This window comes from Schistocerca gregaria, chromosome 4 (assembly GCF_023897955.1).
Source record: "Schistocerca gregaria isolate iqSchGreg1 chromosome 4, iqSchGreg1.2, whole genome shotgun sequence".
Classification (NCBI taxonomy): domain Eukaryota; kingdom Metazoa; phylum Arthropoda; class Insecta; order Orthoptera; family Acrididae; genus Schistocerca; species Schistocerca gregaria.
The window spans coordinates 153,572,124-153,597,525 of record NC_064923.1 but is presented as its reverse complement, the minus strand read 5'-3'; the positions used below and the strand labels follow the sequence as shown (position 1 = coordinate 153,597,525).

The 25,402-nt window shown below is 43.9% G+C and overlaps 1 protein-coding gene and 1 non-coding gene across 3 annotated transcripts in view; both read left to right on the top strand.

The window, feature by feature from the left end:
• Positions 1-25,402, top strand: part of LOC126365912 (cytotoxic granule associated RNA binding protein TIA1-like) — a 1,308,360-nt gene that overhangs the window by 534,828 nt on the left and 748,130 nt on the right. The window lies entirely within an intron of this gene.
• Positions 15,884-15,990, top strand: LOC126268499 (U6 spliceosomal RNA). The gene has a single exon (XR_007549125.1). It is a non-coding gene; the product is annotated as a U6 spliceosomal RNA (small nuclear RNA).

Genomic DNA, 25,402 nt, shown 5'->3' with positions numbered 1-25,402 from the left:
ATTTCTCCACATCCCTCTCAACTGCCTCACGCCATCTTGGAACCAGCGCCTGTATGCCTGCACGGTAAAATTCTGGACCAACCTGTTGGAGCCACAGTTTGGCAGCGTGCACAAGGGAGTCATCATCTTCAAACCTTGTTCCACGAAGAGAGTCTTTCAGTTTCCCAAAGAGATGATAGTCACATGTAGCCAGGTCAGGACTGTAAGGCGGGTGTTACAGTGTTGTCCATCCGCGTTTAGTGATCGCTTCCATCGTTTCTTGACTGACATGTGGCCGTGCATTGTCGTACAACACCAAAACATGCTGCTCATGCCGATGTGGTCGAACACGACTCAGTCGAGCTTGAAGTTTCTTCAATTTCGTCACATATGCATCAGAACTTATGGTGCTTCCACATGGCACGATGTCCACAAGCAAGAGTCCTTCGGAATCGAAAAACACCGTAGCCATGACTTTTCTAGCATAACGTGTGGGTTTGAATTATTTTTTCTTGAGTGAATATTCATGATGCCACTCCATTGATTGCCTTTTCGTCTTTGGTGAAAAATGATGGAGCCATGTTTCATGACCTGTCACAATTCTTCCAAGAAATTCATCTCCACCATTCTCGTACTGTTCTAAAAGTTCGCTGCATACCGTTTTTCTTGTTTCTTTGAGAGCCACTGTCAACATCCTGGAACCCACCTGGCACAAACCTTTTCTAACGCCAACACATTCAGTATTCCCAAACACTTCCTTCCCCAATCCCAATGTAGCGTGACAATTCGTTCACTGACATGGGTCTGTTAGCAGTCAACAATTCTTTAACTCTCTGTACATTGTCTGGAGTGTGTGCAGTACGAGACCTCCCGTTGCGGGGACAATCCTCAATATTGCCTTCCCGCTTTCATCACGAAACCTGCTTGCCCACCGACAAACTGTACTGCGATCGACAGCAGCATCTCCATACGCATTTTTCAACCTCTTGTGGAAGTTTCCTACTGTTTCGTTTTCACAGCACAGGAATTCTATGACTGCACGTTGCATCTGACGATCGTCAAGTGTAGCAGCCATCTTGAAGACATGCTGTGACGGCGCCACACACGGGAACAGGTTGAACTAAGTTTGAAATCAAGCGGGAAGGATGTATCTACACACTGTAAGAGTTTCACACATGCAGAATGAAAACTGTATTTTAAAAAAAATAGTGTGCATTTCTTTTGACGTGACCGTACCATGTGGCGATCACATGCATGGCACCGGCGCATTAACCTGTGCCGCACGCACGCAACTACCCCTGTTTCAGTTGTCCGTTGCATCAAACAGCTAGCGACGTGTCAATGGTGAGGTGTGTTACTTTGTACAGTGCATGGCTCATGGTCAGAGACAGATCGTTACTCGTCGCGAGAGTTGGCAGGCATGTATTCACTATATGGAGTGGCAGAATGTAGTGCCTATAAAGCAGAACGAATGTACAGACAACACTTTCCCAACACGCATAATGCTAACTGAAAACGTTTATTTCCGTGGATACCAGCTCTCGAGACATGGGATAATTCACGCCACAGAGAGCCAGCCAGGGGTCCCGCCGAAGACATATTCGAAGACCAGACTTCTAGGATAGGTTGTCGGACTATGTGGCTGACCACCCAGCACTAGACACCCAACAACTAGTCTTTGAAACAGCCATTTCGAAGGGTAAGGTGTCGACAGCACTGGTGGAACAGTTGTTATGCCCTCAAAACTTTGGCATATGTAATCCTCGAAGAAACGTATGAAGGCCTGCTTGCTAGCTATTTAGATAAATGTGTCACGTAAATTGAAGGGGCAGGGAGGAAGGAGAGGAAAGGGAAGGAAGTACTGATATCAGCTGCATTGGGACTTTGGCCGGAATCGGGGGTGACAAGTGAAAAACTTGGCCAGACCACTGACATTTCCTGCTCGCTAGGTAGTTCCTTAACCACTGAGCCACCTGGACACAGCGTTTAAAGCAAATGCGCCGATTATCTCGGCACTCTCCCCTGCTGACTCCTATTCCTATCTAGCGACACGTATTGGCTATTCCCGTCAGTGCCCTCCGAGGTCGCTAGGAGGTCGAACGTAAATGTGGGTCCGCACTGAAGGTTGAGGAGTAATTGCCCATCGAGGTGAATAAGTTATATGAATCCGTGGAATCTGTTCTTTTGACATGTCTGAAAGAACAGACACCACACATTCACATAACAATAAATAAGCACTTCCGACCATTGGTTCCCTATCGCAATACAGTCGGCTGCGGACCCCACCTGTTTCAATTTGACCCAAAAGGTTTGACACACCCAGTAAGAGTCGTGAAGGTTACGATAGTACACATAGAGGTTGTTGTTGTTGTTGTGGTCTTCAGTCCTGAGACTGGTTTGATGCAGCTTTCCATACTACTCTATCCTGTGCTAGCTTCTTCATCTCCCAGTACCTACTGCAGCCTACATCCTTCTGAATCTGCTTAGTGCATTAATCTCTTGGTCTCCCTCTAAGATTTTTACCCTCCACCCTGCCCTCTAGTACTAAATTGGTGATCCCTTGATGCCTCAGAATATGTCGTACCAACCGATCCCTTCTTCTAGTTATGTTGTGCCACAAACTCCTCCCCATTTCTATTCAATACCTCCTTATTAGTTATGTGCTCTACCCATCTAATCTTCAGCATTCTTCTGTAGCACCACATTTCGAAAGCTTCTATTCTCTTCTTGTCTAAACAATTTATCGTCCATGTTTCACTTCCATACATGGGCTTCACTCCATAGAAATACTTTCAGAAATGACTTCCTGACACTTAAATCAATACTGGTTGTTAACAAATTTCTCTTCTTCAGAAACGCTTTCCTTTCCATTGCCAGACTACATTTTATATCCTCTCTACTTCGACCATCATCAGTTATTTTGCTCCCCAAATAGCAAAACTCCTTTACTACTTTAAGAGTCTCATTTCCTAATCTAATTTCCTCAGCATAACCCGACTTAATTCGACTACATTCCATTATCCTCGTTTTGGTTTTCTTGATGTTCATCTTATACCCTCCTTTCAAGACACTGTCCATTCCGTTTAACTGCTCTTCCATGTCCCTTGCTGTCTCTGACAGAATTACAATGTCATCAGCGAACCTCAAAGTTTTATTTCTTCTCCATAGATTTTAATATCTACTTCGAACTCATCTTTTGTTTCCTTTATTGCTTGCTCAATATACAGACTGAATAACATCGGGGATAGGCTACAACCCGGTCTCACTCCCTTCCCAACCACTGCTTCCCTTTCATGTCCGTCGACTCTTATAACTGCCATCTGGTTTCTGTACAAATTGTAAATATCCTTTCGCTCCTTGTATTTTACCCCTGCTACCTTCGGAATTCGAAGGAGAGTATTCCAGTCAACATTGTCAAAAGCTTTCACTAAGTCTACAAACGCTGGAAATGTAGGTTTGCCTTTCCTTAATCTTTCTTCTAGGATAAGTCGTTGGGTCAGTATTGCCTCACGTGTTCCAACATTTCTACGGAATCCAAACTGATCTTCCCCAAGGTCGGCATCTACTAGTTTTTCCATTCGTCTGTAAAGAATTCGCGTTAGTATTTTTCAGTTGTGACTTATTAAACTGATAGTTCGGTAATATAAGTTAAAGAAATCATTCCCCATACATGAATGGATCGGAAGGAAGCACTGATAACTGGTACAACGGGAAATACCCGCTGCCATGCACTTCACTATGGTACGCGGAATTTGAATACAGATGTATAGAAAGTGGTTAGTTGCCATTCATTAGAAGTTCTTACAAGCAGCAGCATTAGGACGTGTATTTGTAAGACGAAAGGCTGAGGGCGCACACGTTGTACCTGCGCAGTGGTTACTATTAGGATAAGGAGCTTGTTGGAACTGCCTTCGCAGGATTCACGACTCCTAGGCCGCTACTAAGATGTCGTTGAGCTCTCGCCCCTCCCACTGTGTTCGCCGATTGCCGCGGAGGCCGAAATGTCCTCCCCCTACCGACCTGCCGGGCGCAGATCGCATCTCGGCAGACCTAGAAATGAACGCCATAACTTAGGGTAGGGTTACTGCTGGCGCGTCGGAGGAAAACTTGGAGACGCCGATAGCGCCCGACCGCTGCAAACAGGCTGTAAAGGTGCCCGTCCCACTCGCTCTTGAGATAGGTGCGTTCTCTGTTCCATCTAGCCCCCCTGCCCGCGTCTTTGCACTATTTCTACTTTTCCGAACTCGGTATTTCTGGAGAGATCTCTTCCGCTTCCACCTTCTCCAATCCCTACCTCTGTTCTAGGTAACCCATGTTAGTCTATTTGTTGGCAAGGGTGGAGCTGGTGCTCGCGACACCATGGTCCCTAGCGCGTCCTGGGGAGCGTTGGTACAAATCAGTGGATCTGCTTCTCTTAAACAAGAGACGAGTTTCAGCTGCAGAACAGCCCTGGCTACAACTACGTACTTTTCCAATGTTTTAGAAAGTGTGCGTGATGCTGAGGTGCCTCCGTGGTCAACAAGGTCCCCATAGCCTATCTATCCTTGATAAAACAGTTTTTAGGCCTTTCCCAGTTCAAGTATCCGGGATATGAAGCACCAGTTACAATACCCTTACCAAACTAACTGCGTGAAACGTAACACTGATAAAGAGACTCATACTGCCAAGTTCTGACTCGACTGCGCAATCAATGGCTCTGAGCACTGTGGGACTTAACATCTATGGTCATCAGTCCCCTTGAACTTAGAACTACTTAAACCTAAGGACAGCACACAACACCCAGCCATCACGAGGCAGAGAAAATCCCTAACCCCGCCCGGAATCGAACCCGGGAACCTGAGCGTGGGAAGAAAGAACGCTACCGCACGACCACGAGATGCGGGCTGACTGCGTAATCAAATCTCATCACATATCTTCTCAATATGCCTTATAATTGCTTCACGTTTTTGATCAGACAATAGGTACTTCGCCACATTCAGAGCGTACTTGTTTCGATTTTCTTATGTGTTGCCACAGCTACACACAGTCACTAACAACTGAGTACGATCTGATGGCGAGTCGCTAGGAAACCTCAATGGTAAAATAAAAATGTTGTACGACCAAGAAAGGCAATCTGTTGCAGTCATTTCTGAAAACGTTCATTCATCGCAGTCGCTCTGTTCCACGTCCATGGAGATGACAGTTTTCTGTAGTCTTTATTTGTAACTCAGGTCGGCTGAAAATTCTTCACTGAGTTTTGTCTTCAAAGTGAGTAGAGCACCCGACTGTCACACCAAAGAGCCTACTTTCGTAATCGATACCGAAGACAGATGTCTTTAGTGGGAGAATTAAAACGGTTTTGATTTCCGGAATTACCCGGCAAAATAGTGAAAATACTGATTGAGTATTTTCGTCTTACATTCTCAGTCGATTGGAGACCGTTTCGTAGACTGTCATCCGACCATATCGTGTGTGTGTGTGTGTGTGTTTCACATCTCCTCCTAAACCGCTGGACCGATTTCAACCAAACCACTTACACGTATACCTTACTGTCAGGCAACAATCGCTGTGGGAGTAAGAACCACATACCTTTCTAAGGGGAGTAAGTGAAAAAATGTCTGGACCACGACTCGTGGACCAACAGATTTTATTCACCCCATATTTGAGAAAGAGGGCATTTAGCGGCTTACAACGAACTTTACACATAATTTCACACCCTTAAGATTCTTTTTCTTGCTGACAACCCCCTATAAAATGATGAAAGGAAAAAAGTGTCCCGGTTACTACGTTTCCGCTGTTTATACAACAGAAGTACCGCATGGGGCATGACGTTATAATTTGTTATTTCTTTACTACTGCCTATATTCGCGACGCATTTTTCAGACAGCGTGCACGTTTACCACTGAATACAGCTGCAATATCAAATTATTGTGTGTCACATAGTTCAGGAGATATGACATAAATATTAAGCATAAAACTAGGCACTGCCTGGTACGGGCTTGAAAGCACAGCTATAAGTAAATACCTGAGGAAAGCCGAATTTCTCTGCTAGTTAAATAATAATTTGCTCTTCTTCCGCTGTCTTACATTGTACTCTCCTTCGAATTTAAGAAGCAGTACATTTTACTATTGAAAATGATCGTACTTTTTACAAGTGCTCCCACGTCACTGTCAATTTGGCATGTGTACTCTCTCTGACGTTCTGACACTGCGCTCGGTTTTGACGTCATTGCATTCTCATGTAAATGTTTCCGTTAACTCAAGCTGCACTGAAAATGGTCTTTAACCGAAACCCTTCGCTTATCAAAGAATATTTTTAACAGCAGCTTGCGGTGTTACATGATATTTCGCAATGGTATCAGAGCTGTAGAACACAACAAAAATGAAAATATTTTGATAAGAGCGATGTTGTACACCTTCTCTTGGAATTTTTAATTCAGATTGCAACAATAATCTTTCGGTATTTTTCTCTGTTGTAATGCCGCTATTTTTACTTTAGGTTGCACTTTTAATTTCTCGTACTGAAAAGTTAATCAAAAACGGTGTGAACACTGACTTTAGGCAACGATACGAATGACTCTCTCACCACAACCTTTATTTCGTTTTCATGTGTGTTGCCAATGCGAGCTCGCAAGCAAACTACCATTTCATATACAAACCTTACTACTCTATAGCTATGCGCACTAGCCATGATCGTTATACTGGGAAACCGTCTAGTCCAGTTATCATAATAATTAAAATCATGAATTCAGTGATTGTAATTCATGTTTTATTAGTATGAAATCAGTATTATGCAATGAACAGTGAAACCAGTTTCCAAATGATACTTTACACGCAGTCAGGGCATAAAGACATTTTATGTATGTTTCAAGGAAACCTGCTAAATCTTTCACTCTTAACCACTGTTTTTCTGTCATTACTCGTGGGGCAAATACAACAAAGTCCTAATCTATCAGTAGTCTCTTTTGGGATGGTTCACTTCATGGCGGTCTATGACATCCTCTTCAATGTGCTCATAGTCACTGCACACATCTCCATCTGTTTTATAGCGCCCTCATTCGTCTCGTCCTTCAGCACTACTTTCATACCCACACTAAAGACTGCTAACAATTTCCTTGTCTGATAACAGTATCCTCGTCATTTTCAGAAAATGTGACTGACAAAATTAAAAATATACTTTTTGTGTCTTGGACCATTATGATTTATAGTTACTAAATATATTTTTGCTATTGTGATTGTTAGTGCTAGTACTGGAAAATTAACTCAATTTTATATCACTCCAAAAAGCTTCAGAAAAACTTAAATGTGCAAAGAAATAGTTACAGTAACACTGTACTGGTGCATGCAGTGTGCCAACAATACAGCTAGGGAAAAATGGAACTATTTCAATCACATATGGACCTGCTACTGGACAGATATCTTCTGGCCAAAAGATTAACTGTGCTAAACTGCTTATTGCTGTTGACTGACTTGTTCTTTTAATCCATCCCGATCCGTCTTCTTTGACCGTCATCCATGTTTTGTCTTCACTATAAAATTTGTGTTACGAAATTCTTTCTGCCGAAAAGAACGTCAAAACATGTTGTTGGTATAACAAGCGAACAGGTTTGAGGTGAAATTCTGAGCACTAACACACGGGAATTTATCTGCAAATTACCATGTCAAAATACTGAAGCTTCGGCCACGTTTCAATTCGTCGACGAACGTATTAGCGCTCTCGCTTCCCACGCTTCCCACGCTTCCCACGCCCGGGTTGGGTTCGATTCCCGGCGGGGTCAGGGATTTTCTCTCCCTCGTGATGACTGGGTGTTGTGTGATGTCCTTAGGTTAGTTAGGTTTAAGTAGTTCTAAGTTCTAGGGGACTGATGACCATAGATGTTAAGTCCCATAGTGCTCAGAGCCATTTGAACCATTTGAGGGTAATAGCGCAATAGCGTACCAGTCCCGATTAACCAGTTGCGAACATTCCTACTGCCTCTACAGACAATGGACGTAAGCTGTCGAGTTTCTGAACCGTGATTGTTCTCTTGACACGATACGAGCGCGCGCGCACACGGATATAGAGTCTATTCTGCACCACTTTCTCTTTCTCCCGCTGCCTGCAAAGAGCACGTTTCTCCCCGCGTTAATTAGCTATGAAGACGACGATCCCTGCTCGCGCGCTGCTGAGCATTGTTCCTGCAAGGGAGAACAAAGTGTTTTCCTCCTCCTTTTCCTTTTTTTTATTACTATTCTTTCCTGGAGGGGGAGCAGACAGGCGGGGTGACGACTGCGTGCCGCGAAATCTCAACAGCGCGTGACGGGTGGCTTCATTTATCATCGCAGAGGGCACGGCGGCGAGCGTTGCCACCGCGCATGCGCGTGGTGTTCGCCGGATCAGGTGTACTGCCGTAGCGCGCCGTGCGACCCGAGTTACGACTGCTGCGCTGAGTTATGGCCCACCACCGCCACGGCGCGCGGGAAACGCGCCCAAACATAAAGTCCGTCCGCGCCGGAAATCTTAAAACAAACAGAATATTCATCAAACGCGGCGCCCGCGCGCGCTTTGATCCGCGTCGCGTCACGGAGGGCAGCAGGGGGTAGCCCTGTGATATACCGGTGATGCCGTAAGCATTAGTCATGCATGTTTCCAAAGAGCGCATACGGATAAACTCACTCACGAGCTCCCCCATGCCGTACAATTTTTTTTTTCCAAATATTATTATTTATGCTTTCTGAGATTAAGTGCGTACGTCAGTGCTCTCTCTACGATTTATAATGTTGCTGAAATTTTTGTCCAATATTTCACGCGACGGCAATGCAAATCCCATTATTTTCTATTGACAGCGTAAGCCGGTCACTTATTGATAACTGCTCGCTCAGAGTATGACGGATGTCGCTTCGTATGAGTCTTTGAGCCGCCACCCAACCCCAAGGCGTAACCGTATATTTCCGCGAACGCGTGCTGGCCGCCAGGGAAATTGTGCGCCGTTAATTTTTATCGACGGCAGAAACAAGCTTCCGGAGCTAATTTCACGTCGGCTACAAATATAATTTTGCTGAAAGTTCGGTCGTTAAATCTGATCCCTTAATGCTACCGGCACGTGTCGCGTGAGCTGTTTTTCGATCATTGCCTCATTAAGACTTCATGAGGAGCGTATTACTATGGCACGACAAATATTGGTAACTTCAGTCACGCATGTATTCCACAAACTGATGGTAAGCCTAGTGTGTAGCTAGTTTTACTGCAGTTCGATACCTGGGTATTCAGTTCATGTGGGTAATCAGATAACGACGTTTTCTACACGCCGAACCCATCGTCATATTTACCTTTACTGTGCTGTCAGTCCACAATCATATCTGGCAGTGAGCCTTTTAGCCCTATAACAATGCTCTACTTCGCTATGCACAGTGTCGCTTTAACTTCTTTGCGTTAATTATCAACCAATCAAGCTAAGCTCCTAACACCACTGGTTAGAAAGAAGCTCAACTAGGTGGGTGTTACATAATTTCCGTAAGTAAAATGAAGTAATTATACACTTTATCGCGTTCGATTTTGGGAGGCTTTTAGAGATGGTTTCATACTTCTAATGAACGAAATGGTGCAAAACAACAAAATTCCCTTCCTTTCTGCAGAGAAAGCTCTTTGTTGTATGTAAAGAGAAATCGTTAATGCGACACTCTTAGACGATTTGTAGATCTAAACTTAAATATTTGTGTCATTATTTTCTGTATGGCTAACGCTTTCGTCAAATTGCGTGTCAGGAGACACGCGTTGATATTTCATGTGAAATTACTTAATCGAAATAGGGAAATAATGTCAAAAGACGACCGTTAAGCATTCAGTGATGGGGATTTCTGAAACTTCCGGTAAAACATTACGAAGCATTATGTTTCAATGCTATTTCATTATGTCTTGGAAGAATACAGATAAAACGGCTGCAAAGACTGCTAAGCGACAGGAAGTAATCAAACTGAATATCACTAGTAAATGTAGCACTATTTTTGTCTATAGATGTTTCAACTGTATAACTTGTCACTTAATTGTTTGACAATGGGCTGTTCAGGCAACGATTAACTAAGTCAGTAGCAAGCTGTACACAGTTTACCAATAGAGATGCAAGTAAGTGTCTACACAAAATTCTCCTGGACGGCGCAGTTTTAATTAGTGGCATTATTTCAAAGATTAATGAACGTTCAAGCAGCAAAATATAGACGTTAGCCGCGTGGTCTGGGAGCCTTGTCACGGTTCGCGTAGCTCCCCCCGTCGGAGGTTCGACTCCTCCCTCGGGCGTGGGTGTGTGTGTTCTTAACGTAACTTAGTTTAAGTTAGATTAAGTAGTATGTAAGCGTAGGGACCGATGACCTCAGCAGTTTGGTCCTATAGAAACTTACCACAAATTTTCAAAAAACTTCCTGATGTTCAAATGGCTCTGAGCACTATGGAACTTAACATCTGAGATCATCAATCCCCTGGACTTAGAACTACTTAAACCTAACTAATCTGAGGACATCACACACATCCATGTCCGAGGCAGGATTCGAACCTGCGACCGCAGCGGTCGCATGGTTCCAGACTGAAGCGCCTAGAACCGCTCGGCCACTCCGGCCGGCTTTGCAGATGTTCAAGTGGGTAAAACTGAAGAACACAGCTGAACGAAAGCTCGTTAATGCACTGCAGCTGTATTTATTAAAGTCCTTGTAGACCAGCATTACAGGTTTCGCAACATTTTTAGCTGCATTTTCTGATGCATCTCTGTATAAAAATTAGTAATGTTATTATAACAGCCAATAAGTAATTACATAGTAGGAATAAATTATTTGTGGAATTTTTGTCCTTACGTCACACACCTAATGTGGTCACCCATGTTTTAATTACCGCAGTTACTGAGGATATTGCCGGTCTGCGTCGATCATTACACTTTGTCAATCGTAAACTACAATAGATACAGCAAGGTAATTAAGTCCGTAACAAGCCAGTATATGTACAAAATTCAGTAGGCAGATTAGCCCCTTTTAGAAGTCATAATGCAACCACTTTAAAATTAAGAGGTCGAGCGCTTCGGTTAATCCATGTCCAATATCAATTTTTTTTAGACAGTCAATCGAGAAATAATTTATTCCGACTATGTAGTTAATTATTTGATGTTATATGAGTACTGGTAATTTTAATGCAGACATGCACCAGAATATGCAACTAAAAATGTAGCGAAACCGGCAGTGCGAGTCTAGAAGGTCTTCAGTAAATACCGTTATCGTGGATTGGCGAGGTTTCATTCGGCTATGTGTTCATCTGTTGTATCCATTTACCATTTGCATTTTACTGCTCGTAAGTTCTCAAAACAATATATATTTCATCTGTGGTTCCTGCTGTGTACATAGTTCCGCTTAGTCATCTCGTACACAACTTTCCCACTAGAGCGCGCTCCGCTAAGCACAACAGCACAGGCGCTGCGCTCGTCCATCTCCACACTAAGAGATGGCGCTGCCTTAGAGATGGACCAAATTCTGCTTCCGCCGATCCGGGTATTAATATGTAACGCAGCCAATGAGATTGCTGCTAACTTAGAACCTTTTCTCCTCGCAGATCACACTCGCGCAGTGATACCTGAACGCGTGAGGTATTATACCAAGTGAACAGACCTCCGATTAGTCAGTCTGCATTAGTCTGCATTTATCTGTACCAGTCTATAGTCAAGCTTCTGTCTGCGCCTAATAAGATTACCAAATTCCTATACATAGCCATGAAGAGAAATGTATAGACACTTTGTCAAGTATCAGAGATATGTGAGAATAAGATTAACGTACCAAGACCAAAGGAACTTCATATTGTCAATTGTAAACAGCATTCAGAATCAAGTTACGTAATGTCTATGCTTTTTACTATTTTAATAAATGTGTGTGAAAATTAATCAAGTTCTGTTTAATGTTGGTCACCGTCAATCGGCTACTCTATGCGTGCAAGTGGCATTTCTATCGTCTGACCTAACGGCAGAAGATAAACACGCCACGATAAGACCACGAGACATATTTCTGATACTCGCCTACTTCGTTAGAGCGACAAGTCAAATAATCTGATGGTGTGTGTACTGATACTTATTTAATAGTAATAGCAGGGTGACTGCATCTGGGCCATTCTAGAGGGACTTCAACGAGGGACTAATCCCGTACGTATTCGGGACTGAACCAGACATTTCATGTTTTCTAGTCTGAGGAGCCTTCTCTCAGAGCAGTCAAAGAACTCACAGTTAAGGCTGGACGAAAGTAGTTTCGTCAGGTCACAACACGGGTAAATGAAACTATACGGTTCCTGCTCCCTTTTCAGTCTTAAACATCTACGATGCATATTTGCGGACTGAAGTGACAAATGAAAATTTTATACAATGGCTGGGTTTGAAGCCGGGTCCCCTACTAGAAGGACATATACGCTAACTCATTAGACAGATGGGCTAACTGTTCCGCCACTCTGGCACAGTAGCTTTTGCACAACTGCACGGACTATCCCTGCACGCCTCCGTCCTCAATTCAAAATCCTAATGACGCCTCTGTCCACTTGGTATTTCCCGTAAAGTCGAAGAGCATTTCAGAAGCTCTCTATCTGACTCGAACAGCACCTCAGTATAAAACGAAATGGAAGATCCTGCATAGATGGTTTAATAAAATGAAACTATATGGCCCCAGAGACCTTTCCAGTCTCAGTCATCTATGTTGTACAGTCTATTAAGTAAAATCGTGATTCATTGAAAAGTAGAAAAATGTATTCGACAACGAACTAAAACATATACATACATCATTCACGAACAAACTAAAACTGCGCCGGCCGCGGTGGTCTCGCGGTTAAGGCACTCAGTCCGGAACCGCGCGACTGCTACGGTCGCAGGTTCGAATCCTGCCTCGGGCATGGATGTGTGTGATGTCCTTAGGTTAGTTAGGTTTAAGTTGTTCTAAGTTCTAGGGGACTGATGACCATAGATGTTAAGTCCCATAGTGCTCAGAGCCATTTTTGAAACTAAAACTGCAGTTACAGTTAATAATATGTCCAGCTACCCAAAGCGCAGCCACACTGCACTCACATTTGGGAGGACGATGGTTCTATACCGCGTTCGGCCATCCTAATTTAGGTTTCCGTGATTTCCCTAAATCGGTTCAGGCAAATGCCGGAATGGTTACTATGAAAGGACACGGCCGACTTCCTTCCTTAATCCAAAGAGACCGATGACCCCCTTTTTTGGTCTCTTCCACCAAATCAACCAACCAACCAACCACTCAGAGCGTTGAAAAGTATTTGTAAACTCCGAGATATGCTTGAAACCAAGTTTTCCCTGTATTCGCGTAAAAGAGACCTGCAAATATGTCGAATTGGCGTTGAAAGCTGTTTCAAAGTGAAGACCTTCTCCCCTTATCAGTTTATTTTTCATATAAGACCTTACATTTTCATTCATTAGCATCAGGCCGCTGGGAAGGCCAAACCAATACCTACGCAACTCTCTCCTTTTTCCAGTCGCTGCAAAGCCTGCTGTTGTGCTTCGGATTATTGTGCGATCTTCACTTTTGTCAATAAACCAACGTTTGGCAGTCAGAATCAAACATCTTTGATAAACCCTGAACGTAACGTGCATTCATCTCAGTCAAAAATTCAAAATAAAGTAATGTTTTCGGGACACTGCATGAAGGACAAAGATTCGCTGTGCTGTAAAAGAACTAAGGTGATATCTTCTATCACCTGTATGTAATTCCGACCAAGCTCTTGCTTAAGAGACTGAAGCGCTGACTGAAAATTTTTACCCACGCCAGGATTCGTTGCAGATATAGGGCACAAGTGGAAAAAAATTCAAATCCATCATTCAATATGCTTTAGACAAGTATGTTACGAGCAAGAACTTCAGGGATTGGGTAGACCCACCACAGTTTAATAACCGCGTTAGAAAATCGCTTCTTGAACAAGTAGAGCTTCGTCACAGATGCAAAAGAAGACAAACGTATGTGGAAAACTAAAGCTCAACGACGGGAGAGTGAGCGTAAGGAGAACAATGGGAGAAGCGTTCAATGATTTTGAAAATAAAATTTTGTCATCTGATCTCAATGAAACCCTGACAGGTTTCATCTTCGTTGATCCATTATGGATCGTGGGACGACTGCCGTATGGTATGTAGAAGTTTGTTTTATTTTATGAACTTCTATGTGCTCCCAGTTTCGGCATTACATTGATGCCATCTTCAGACCCCAATCGTCATAGTCGAAAATCGCTATACACGGAAGGAGCCGTATAACAGGATCCGTGAATCAATCGTCCTGCAACAGCTCTTGGTGTCCAGGCAACACAGACTGAGCTAAAAAAAAGAAAAAAAACCTAACAGGTTTCAATCTAAAGTAAAATGAGCAAGCGGTCTGAGAGTAAGTTACTGACCATTATGGCTCCGGATCGGAAAATTACAGAGAGAACCCAGGTCTTCGGCTCGCTAGGCTCATACGGTAACAACTTCACAAGGGTAGTTCTTGCAGTTGTACAAAAACACTGAACTAGGGTGTAGTTGTGGATAGCGCATCTGCTTACTCAGCAGGAGATCGGGATTCGAATCCCGGCCTTTGTGCAAAGCTTTCATTCCTCTGCATATGTATATTATGGATGTTATTGTTTAATTCACTACTGACCATTAAAATTGGAACACCAAGAAGAAATACAGATGATAAACGGGCATTCATCGAACAAATATATTATACTAGAACTGACATGTGTTTACATTCTCATGCAGTTTGGGTGCATAGATCCTGAGAAATCAATACCCAGAACAACAACCTCTGGCCATAATAACGGCATTGATACGCCTGGGCATTGAGTCAAACAGAGCTTGGATGTCGTGTACAGGTACAGCTGCCCATGCAGATTCAACACGAGACCACAGTTCATCAACAATAGTGACTGGCGTATTATGAAGAGCTACTTGCTCGGGCACCATTGACCAGGCGTTTTCAATTGGTGAGAGATCGAACATTTTCTGTATCCAGAAAGGCCCGTACAGGGCCTGCAACATGCGGTCGTGCATTATCCTGCTGAAATGTAGGGTTTCTCAGCGATCGAATGAAGGGTAGCGCCTCGGCTCGTAACACATCTGAAATGTAACGTCCACTGTTCAAAGTGCCGTCAATTCCAACAAGAGTTGACCGAGACGTGTAACCAAAGGCATACCACACCATCACGCCGGGTGATACGCCAGTACCGCGATGATGAATACACGCACTCAATGTGCGTTCACCGCGATATCGCCAAACACGGATGCGACCATCATGATGCTATAAACAGAACCTGGATTCATCCGAAAAAATGGTATTTATCCATTCGTGCACACAGGTTCGTCGTTGAGTACACCATCGCAGGCGCTCCTGTCTGTGATGCAGCGTCAAGGGTAATCGCACCCATGGTCTCCGAGCAGATAGTCCATGACGCTGCAAACGTCGAACTGTTCGTACAAATGGTTGCAAAACGTCCCAAACTGTTGACTCAGGCATCGAGACGTGGCTGCACGACCCGGTACAGCCATGCGGATAAGATGCCTGCCATCTCGACTGCTAGTGATACGAGACAGTAGGGACCCAGTACGCCGTTCCGTATCACCCTCCTGATACGGTATTCCATATTCTGCTAACAGTCTATGGATCGACCAACGCTAGCAGTAATGTCGCGATACGATAAACCGCAACGCGATAGGCTACAGTCCGACCTTTATTAAAGTCGGAAACGTGATGGTACGCATTTCTCCTCCTTACACGAGGCATCACAACAACGTTTCACCAGGCAAATCCGGTCAACTGCTGTTTGTGTATGCGAAATCGGTTGGAAACTTTCCTCGTGTCAGCGCATTGTAGGTGTCGCCACCGGCGCCAACCTTGTGTGAATGCTCTGAAAAGCTAATCATTTGCATATCACAGCATCTTCTTCCTGTCGGATGTACTCACTTCGGCGGTACATATACTGAAATTGGAACGATACAGAGAAGATTAGCATGGCCCCTGCGCAAGGATGACACGCAAAATCGTGAAGCGTTCCACATTCTGCCCGCATCTCGTGGTCGTGCGGTAGCGTTCTCGCTTGCCACGCCCGGGTTCCCGGGTTCGATTCCCGGCGGGGTCAGGGATTTTCTCTGCCTCGTGATGGCTGGGTGTTGTGTGATGTCCTTAGATTAGTTAGGTTTAAATAGTTCTAAGTTCTAGGGGACTGATGACCTAAGATGTTAAGTCCCATAGTGCACAGAGCCATTTGAACCACCCTGTCGGTTAAATTTCGCGTCCGTAGCACGTCATATTTGTGGTGTAGCAATTTTAATCGCCAGTAGTGTAGTATCTGCCGCCCCCAACGCACTCCACTTCATGACGTCATGCGTCAGCTGCTGTCTCTTCAATCAGCCGAGATCTGCTATGTGGGAATCAAGAACTGGAAATGTTACACAATACTGATGAAGGTTGCCAGCAACACTAGCCGAAACGTTGGTAGTTTTTCCGCATATGACGCGGGCACACAGCCGTGAGGTTATTAATTAAATACGTTTGATACTTTCTCAGTAAAGTTTCCTTTGTGAGCGAGGGAGGTGTAAGTACCCGCCACTTTCAACCAGCAGCAGAGTACGCGCGCTTCGACCGGCGGCTCACTCGGGTGCAGATCACAACGCTCCAAAAATAAGATCAAAGCGACGCCGTAGGGGAGGCTGCGCTAATGCCAGCGCGGCCACTGGAGAGGAAGCGACGGGGCGCGTGAACTGTAAGCGATGCGCCCCGCCGAGCCGAGCCGCACCGCGCCGCGCCGCGGCCGCCGCCTGCCTGTTGAAATGTTTGTTCCCGGGAGGCGGCGGCCGCCCCCGCCGCCCCCGCACCAGGTCTCATTAGCCCGGCAGCAGCGGTAACGAGTCTCCGAGCAACTTTATCGATTACCCAGGAGGCCGGCCGGTCGGCCGGCGGGCGCTCGCCGCGGCCGGCGGGCGCTCTCCCGCACCGATCGGTCTATTTAGCGATCTGGACAGATAGGGCGCGGGAAAAACCTGCCGTGGCGGCCAGCTCCGGCATTTGCCCGAACGGACGCGCCGGACAAATTGGGCGGTACCCCCAGAGGGGCGCGGCGGTCGCCGTCGCCGGAGCGGAGCGCAGAAAAACGGCCCCCGGGGATGCGGGGACCAAATAACCTGAATAATAACCTGCCAGGCCGCAAAAAGCGGGGTCAGGCACTGTGCGGCCAACTCTATGACGGAAGAGACGGTGGGCGGTAGTTGGACAATGTAAGAGGTAACCATCCCAGGGGGAAACGTCAGGATGCGCTCACCTGTAACACAATTCATGGATTAATACACTACAGGCCATTAAAATTGCTACCCCACCAAGATGACGTGCTACAGACGCGAAATTTAACCGACAGGAAGAAGATGCTGTGATATGCAAATGATTAGCTTTTCAGGGCATTCACACAAGGTTGGCGGCGGTGGTGACAACGTGCTGACATGAGGAAAGTTTCCAACCGATTTCGCATACACAAACAGCAGTTTACCGGCATTACCTGGTGAAACGTTGTTCTAATGCCTCTTGTAAGGAGGAGAAATGCGTACCATCACTTTTCCATCTTTGATAAAGGTCGGATTGTAGCCTATCGCCATTGCGGTTTATCGTATCGCGACATTGCTGCTCGTGGTGGTCGAGATCCAATGACCGTTACCAGAATATGGAATCGGTGGGTTCAGGAGGGTAATACGGAACGCCGTGCTGGATCCCAACGGCCTCGTATTACTAGCAGTCGAGATGACAGGCATCTTATCCGCATGGCTGTAACGTATCGTGCAGCCACGTCTCGATCCCTGAGTCAACAGATGTGGACGTTTGCAACACAACAACCATCTACACGAACAATTCGACGGCTTTTGCAACAGCATGGACTATCACCTCGGAGACCGTGGTTGCGGTTACCCTTGAAGTTGCGTCACAGACAGGAGCGCCTGCGATGGTGTACTCAACCACTAACCTGGGTGCACGAATGGAAAAACGTCATTTTTTCGGATGAATCGAGGTTCAGTTTACAGCATCATGACGGTCGCATCCGTGTTTGGTGACATCGCGGTGAACGCACATTGGAAGCGTATATTCGCCATCGCCAAAATGGCGTATCACCCGGCGTGATGGTATGGGGCGCCATTGGTTACACGTCTCGGGCACCTCTTGTTCGCATTGACGGCACTTTGAACAGTGGAAGTTACATTTCAGATGTGTTACGACCCGTGGCTCTAGCCTTCACTCAATCCCTGAGAAACCCTACATTTCAGTAGGATAATGCACGATCGCATGTTGCAGGTTCTGTACGGGCCTTTCTGGAAACAGAAAATGTGCGAGTGCTGCCCTGGCCAGCACATTCTCCAGATCTCTCACGAATTGAAATCGTCTGGTCAATGGTGGCCGAGCAACTGGCTCGTCACAATAGGCCAGTCACTACTGTTGATGAACTGTGGTATCGTGTTGAAGCTGCATGGGTAGCTGTACCTGTACACGCCATCCAAGCGCTGTTTGACTCTATGCCCAGGCGTATCAAGGCCGTTATTACGGCCAGAGATGGTTGTTCTGGGTACTGATTTCTCAAGATCTATGCTCCCAAATTGCTTGAAAATGTAATCACATGTCAGTTATAGTATAATATATTTGTCCAATGAATACTCGTTTATCATCTGCATTTCTTCTTGGTGTAGCAATTGTAATGGCCAGTAGTGTACGAGGGGCGCTCAATAAATAATTCAACTATCTTTCTTCTTTTATTCAGGACTCCAATATACCATTCTATTCCTCAGTCTTTTGGCTTCAAAACCCTAATTTTCCTCATAAACTCCGTCAGTGCAATGGCCTTACTCCACGTTACTTGGACGGCCTGTATGCCGTCATGGTACCATTCTACTGGCCGACGTCAGAGCTAACATCTTGACGCATCAGTAACCTCTTCGTCATCCATGTTCTGTTCGGCCAACCAGATGGATGCTGTGAGATCCGTGTTGTTGTTTGGATGAGGAAGAACAGTCAAATGAAATGTTCTAAGCTCCTTCTCGTTGCGCAGACGTGTGTGAAGCCTTGCGTTGTCATGGAGAAGGAGAAGTCAGTTTGCATCTTTGTGACGAATAACAAGCTGAAATCGTTTCTTCAGTTTCTATTATCATTGCACCACTAGGGAGGACGTAAAATAGAATAACCACTTCAGAGCCCAAAGAGACCACTAGCAAGACTAAGGGTGAGGCTTTGAACTTTTTCCTTGAAGGAAAAGTAGTGGGCGCTACTTCATGGATTGCCATTTTGTTTCCGACAGGAGAGGAAGAATGACAAGATTTTAAACATGGTTGAAACAGCAACTGTTGAAATTCTTCACGGTAAATGATGACAGCCAAAACAGTTACAGGATGAAGATTTATTAAAATTCTTGACCACGGTTTCGGTATATCTAAATATACCGGCCTAGGGCTTTCATCTTTACGCTAGTTCATAGGCAAAGTACTGATGCTAATCTATGTTCGCATCGACCCTCTGTCCATAATTATGTTGTATAAATGGAGATGATGTTTTAACTACTGACGACGCCTTTGGCACAATTGTTTTATGAATCTCAATTGGAGGATGTGATTTTAGTGTATTTTACTTATGATGAAGGTATATTTAGATATGCCGAAACGGTGGTCAAGAAATTTAATAAATCTTTATCCTGCAACTATTTGGGCTGTCATCATTTAGCGTGAAGGAAGAATGAGTTTAACATCCCGTCGACATCGAGGTCATTAGAGGCGGTGCACAATCTCCAGTTGTGTCGTATTGTGTCCGGTTCGAAGTGCTGAACACAAGTTTCACCACCTCTGACGATGTTCAACAAAAATTATGACTATCAGCTTCGTCACACACAGATGCTGTTTCGTTGCTTTTTATGGTCTTCCGTTGGGCGGCGAGGAACCCAATGGGTACACACCTTTGAGTACCCTAAATGGTGGACGAGTGTGTCAGCACTGCCAACAGAGACGTCCAGTTGTGAAGCGAAGTGTTTGATTGTGATACGCCTACCACTTCCAGTGGGAGTGTCGGCATTTTCCAACGTTGCATGGAGCCACAGCTGCGTGCGGCCGGCTGCACATTTTCGCGAATTTGTTGAGATAATGACAGTCGCCTTGCCCAACGATTCGCCGTGCTTTTGTTGCCAGATCTCCGCAGGCATTCTGCAAGCGATATGAATATCTGAGATGTTCTGGTTTTCCACCAAAAGAAACTCAGTGACAGCTCTGTGCTTGGAACGCACCTTTGTCGCATACAACATTTTCAAGGCTACGCATAGCACCTATTCAAACTTTGTGAAACTGTAGGGGCTGAACTCGGAATACTCCATGACGTCCCCCAGCAAATTGCGCAGTTATTCAACAAAATTTCTGCTACAAAAGAAAGTATTACACTGCTAGTTGAACGTCCCTCGTGTATCTACATCTAAACAAGTGGTCCGCTGTGCTCCCCATGGTGCATGACAAAGGGTACGTTGTACCACTGCCAGTCATCCCTTTTATTGTTTCACTCGAAAGAGACGTGAGGAAAAACCATTGTTTGTATCTATAGGGTGCCAAAAGTGGCAATTGACATTAACTAATGAAAAGTCTGAGGCCATCCATATGATTACTAAAACGATTTCGTTACATATCGGTTGCACAACAAATCATACAAATCTAAAGGTTGTCAATTCAACTAGGTACCTAGTAATTACAAGTTAAATTGGAACCATCACGTAGATAATGTTGTGGGGAACACAAACCACAGACTGAGTTTTATTGGTAAAACCCTATATGTATAAAAAAGAAACTGCCTACACTAGTATGGGGGCGTTACCAGATAGAATTGACGGAGGTCATCGAAAAATTCAAAAAAAGAGCAGATCTTTTTGTACTGTCACGAAATAGAGGACAGAGTGTTATGGATGTTATTCACGAGTTGGGGTGTCAATTATTAAAGCTAAATCGTGTTTCGTTGCCGCGAAATCTTTACATGAAATTTCGGTCTTCAAAGTTTTCTTCCTCATGCTAAATTGTCTTGACACACATCATTGCAATAAACTAAGAGATATCAAAGCTAGCACGGTGAATATACAAGTTTTATGTTTTTCTGCGCTCTGTTAGATACTAGAACGGTAGAGGCCAGGCACTTAGTTGTGAATTCCGCAGAACTCGCGCAGACGGAGATGCAGACCTACTATAGGAAACCTGATTTCTCTTGGCTTCGCTGTCCTTAGTGAGCTGTATGATGATGGGAGTAGGACAGCCCTGCAGTCACTCCCAAATAACGGTTTCCTAAACATTCTCAGTACTCAGCTATTATTGACTTTCTGCCTTAAGCTTATTGTAGTGCTTATTCTTCCCAGCAAGGATTAGGCCATAGAAATCCTTAAGCATTCATAGAAAATTTCCCTATCTGTTCTTTGGTCTTCTCACTCGTTATTCGTGCTGGCTTCTATCTGCTTTCTGCTTTTGGTAACCTTCTTTCATTTCTTTCACGTTCTACATGGTCTTTTCATTTTTTGTATAGTTGTATAAGAGACAGTCATGTGAAAGTGAGCCGTATGGAAAACAGCGAGTAGCGTGTTTATTATTTAAAAAGTAATTTCCTTAACTTTTATTACATTTATCCCGCTGTGAGACAGTTGGATCAGTGCCTTCATGGAAAATTGTTTGCAGTTGCCAACATGATTGTATATACAGTGCACCTCTTCGTCTAAAGCAAACCGTCGGCCTCAGATTTCTTTCTTAAGGGCTCCAAAAATATGGAAATTGCTTGGTGAGAGATCGGAACTCTATGGAGGCGTCTAAGGGTTTCCAAGCAAAACTTTTGCAGCGTAGTCGAAATAACGTTGGCTACATGTTGGCACACCCATCCTCCATATGATGTCGATCTGTTTCATATTTTTGGAGCACTGAAGAAAAACTTCGTGGCCTTTAATTTGCTTCGGATGAAGAGGTACACACCTGTTTACAATCATGTTCCCGTAGGCAACTGCAAACATATTTCCATGAAGGTATTGACCGTCTTGTTTCACAGTGGGATCAATGAATTAACAGTTATGTTGATTACTTTTCAAATAATAAACAGTTCACTTACTTTGTTGCCATCTCTCCCGTTTTAATTTGACTGATTCTTATATTTTATCGTTTAGATTACATATTTGCAGCGCTCCTGTAACCTCTACATTTCCAAATCGGTCTTGTTTAGAACATCCTTTTAGAAACTTTAGAAATTTCATTTTCGCACTCTGTATTTTTCATCTCTTTTTCTCATTATCCACGACTCATTTCAATACAACAGCATAGGGACAGCAGTTACATTACAGAAGATGAGCTGTGTGCCCTTCCTAGTTTATTTTGTAACGTTTTCCTTATGTTGTCATAATCATTTGGAACTTAATTTAATCTGTGTCTCTGTTGTCACCAAAAGACGTAGCATGTGCAAGGTAGCTGAAGTTAGAGACTTGTTCAGTTAGTTATTGATCATTATTTTGGCCCTTAAGGATTTCTTCTTCTTCTTCTTCTTCTCTTTTCCTCTATTTTTCAATATTTCGTTAACTTCATATAATTGTTAGAGTGTCTTTGTCGTTCAGAATTTTAATGAGAATTCAGTCCTCTGCCTGTTTCCGATTACTCTGAAAATTTGTGTGTGTCATCGAATTACGTGACAGTGCAATATTAAACTTCTACACAGAGACTACCAAATGTTGGACAAATTTTTCGATTTTGCTCAGTGATTATTAATGGCTCACATCTTATATAATGAATCAGAGCTTCTAACCGACAGTTGTTGAAAGGTATGCCCATTTAGCAGAACAGATGGTCAGAGAGCTTACGTAGGTGAATCTCTGAGGAAAAAAGAAAACGCGGTCGATCGCCTAGCCCCAGAAGGTGGATGACACGAAGGAAGCTGTGCACGTCAGAAAACTCCAAGAGAGGAAAACCATAAATTATGGGGGTTAGAAACTATTAACGACCTTAGACTCAAGCAATTCCGAATTAATAAAGCCGTGTGCTTCTTTTCATGTAAACACTAGATCGCGTGTTTAAATCTAAGGAAGGGGCAGCTATTAGAATGAGTAATGCAACAGGAAACGAGGAGCAAGAAATGCCATTAGACATTTTAGAATAAACAGTAAACATGGTTGAATCATACACTCAGTCACTTTTCAGTGAGGAAATCACCTCAGGAGATGAAACTAGCAAGATTCAGGACATAGAATTACCTCTCGAGACGACTTACACCACCCAATCTCTGGATGCCATAAGATGCAGTTTGACGATTTCGTTGCTGCGACAGCTGCAGAAGAGGTTTAATGTCTTGATGAGAAATGTAAGCATTGCGTGGATAGCGTTAGGACGACAGTGGATACATTAAAAATATAATAGCTCCAAAATTAGGCCCAAGGTTTTCTCCAGGAATTCAACGGCGATTTAGATAAATCACAGACAAAATAAACGATATGGTGCTCTGAGCATTCGATGCTGGTCTGTCATCTGCGCATGTTTGAAGTCCTGAATGGGACGACCCTAGAGACATGCAGTAAATCCAATCACATGCACACAACAGGCGGAATTACACGGTGTATTTTAGTATCACAGTAATAAAATCTCAATAATAACGCAGTAAAACAAAGTATAGGAAATAATGTCAAAACTTGTCTATTATGTAACATTGCGAAGTCTCTGTGTACGCTTTCAGATTTTCATTCGTTCGCTGTCGCTAACCGCAATTGATTACTTTGCAGTTGAAATAATCAGTTGTTTTTCGACTGTGCATCGCCAAGTGCTGCCAGTCCACTTTCCTTAACTTAGTCATCGAAATCCGCTCTTGCACGCCCTGGCGGACGTTTCAGAAAGCGTTCAATTCCCCGTTAAGTATCGATTATCCATTAGAACGGATATGATGCGCATTTAAGAGCAAACTCAATGTCCGAGGGCCCAATATGTGCTGCTCGATCGGTGAACGAAGAATGATTGCCCAACTACACGAACGCAATATGCACTGTTTTTCTTCCGCGCAGTTTCAGTGGGAATGAAACGACTACCGCTAATTCGCAAGATAATCAGTTAGTCGATAATCGCTGTCAGTAAACTGTCGTTCCCTAAATGGTCTTTGTTTTTCATGACTGACTCTGTACCTTATACTAAGTCGTTAAAACGTTGTTGAATTCCCTTAAAGAAAAGTGACGATAATGGCATCACGTCTCGTCGATTCCGAGATTAGGAGAAAGGAGGATAAACTTGGAGTGGACAAGATATGGCTAAAGGGATTCGCAGTGTTATTTTCTAAGGAAAAACTGAAATACCTTCCAAAGTTCTAGAGAAAGGACAGGAAATCTAAGCGTCCGTAGGGGATTTGAAAACAGCTCTTCTTTAATGCGTCCAGAACGCCACAGTCATAGAGCCACTTCACTCTGCGTATTAAGCAGCTAAAGAATGGGGAAATCAGCTGTATCGAATTGAGAAACAGTTATAACATTTACATGAATTGGAATCTTAAAACTAGGACATTCGAAGACTTTGAACGCTTTCACGCCAGCGTCAACGTGAATTCGCGCTCTACAAATCGTATGACAATGGTATTGAGCTATGATTCAATTGGCCATCACAATATCCAAAATTAGCGTCACTGTCGACTTTAAAGCTCGATGCGATGCAACAATATAGTCATACCTACGCGTCGCTCGACACTTTCCAATTCAGTGAGAATCCTTTTTTTTTCTTCTGATTACGTTCTGTTAGTTAGTATTGAACCATGTACGAAGTCAGAGTTTCCCAGAAAGGGATAGTTGTAGGGAGTCGTTTACCTGTGTACCAATGACAAAAATGGGAGTACTTGATAGCGCTGTAAGGTACTTAAACAAGAATGTAGCAACTTTTTTAACCCAGTAAAATAACATTACGTTAAAATGTGACCTAGCTATTCCTAGGCAAACTTGCTATTAAAGGTATTTTACAAACAAATCCCACAACATACAGACCCGTCGCACAAACCGCGTTGGATCGGACGTCTTGAATGAACTTGTTCTAGACGAAAGTTTAATCTGGAAAGCTCTACTGTTCGTTTAAATGATAGAATGATGCTGTGTTTCTTGATATTCAGAAGACTTTCGATACTGTTCCACATTATCCTCTGTGAATGAGATGCGAGCTTATGATATATCACACTACCTTTGTAACTGGATTCAGAGCTTCATAACGGACAGAACTGAAGAAGGCGTCCTTAACAGGACAACACTGTCAGATGGAATGATAATTTCGGCATCACAACAAGGGGGAAAGATAATTTCGGCATCGCAACAAGGGAATGTTTTAGCGCATATATAATACCTGATGTATATATGCAGGAAGTTTCAAGGGGTAATACATCACGTCACGAACAACAACGTTTGTCAGAGCCAAAATATTCACTGGTTCTTTCTGGTGACTGG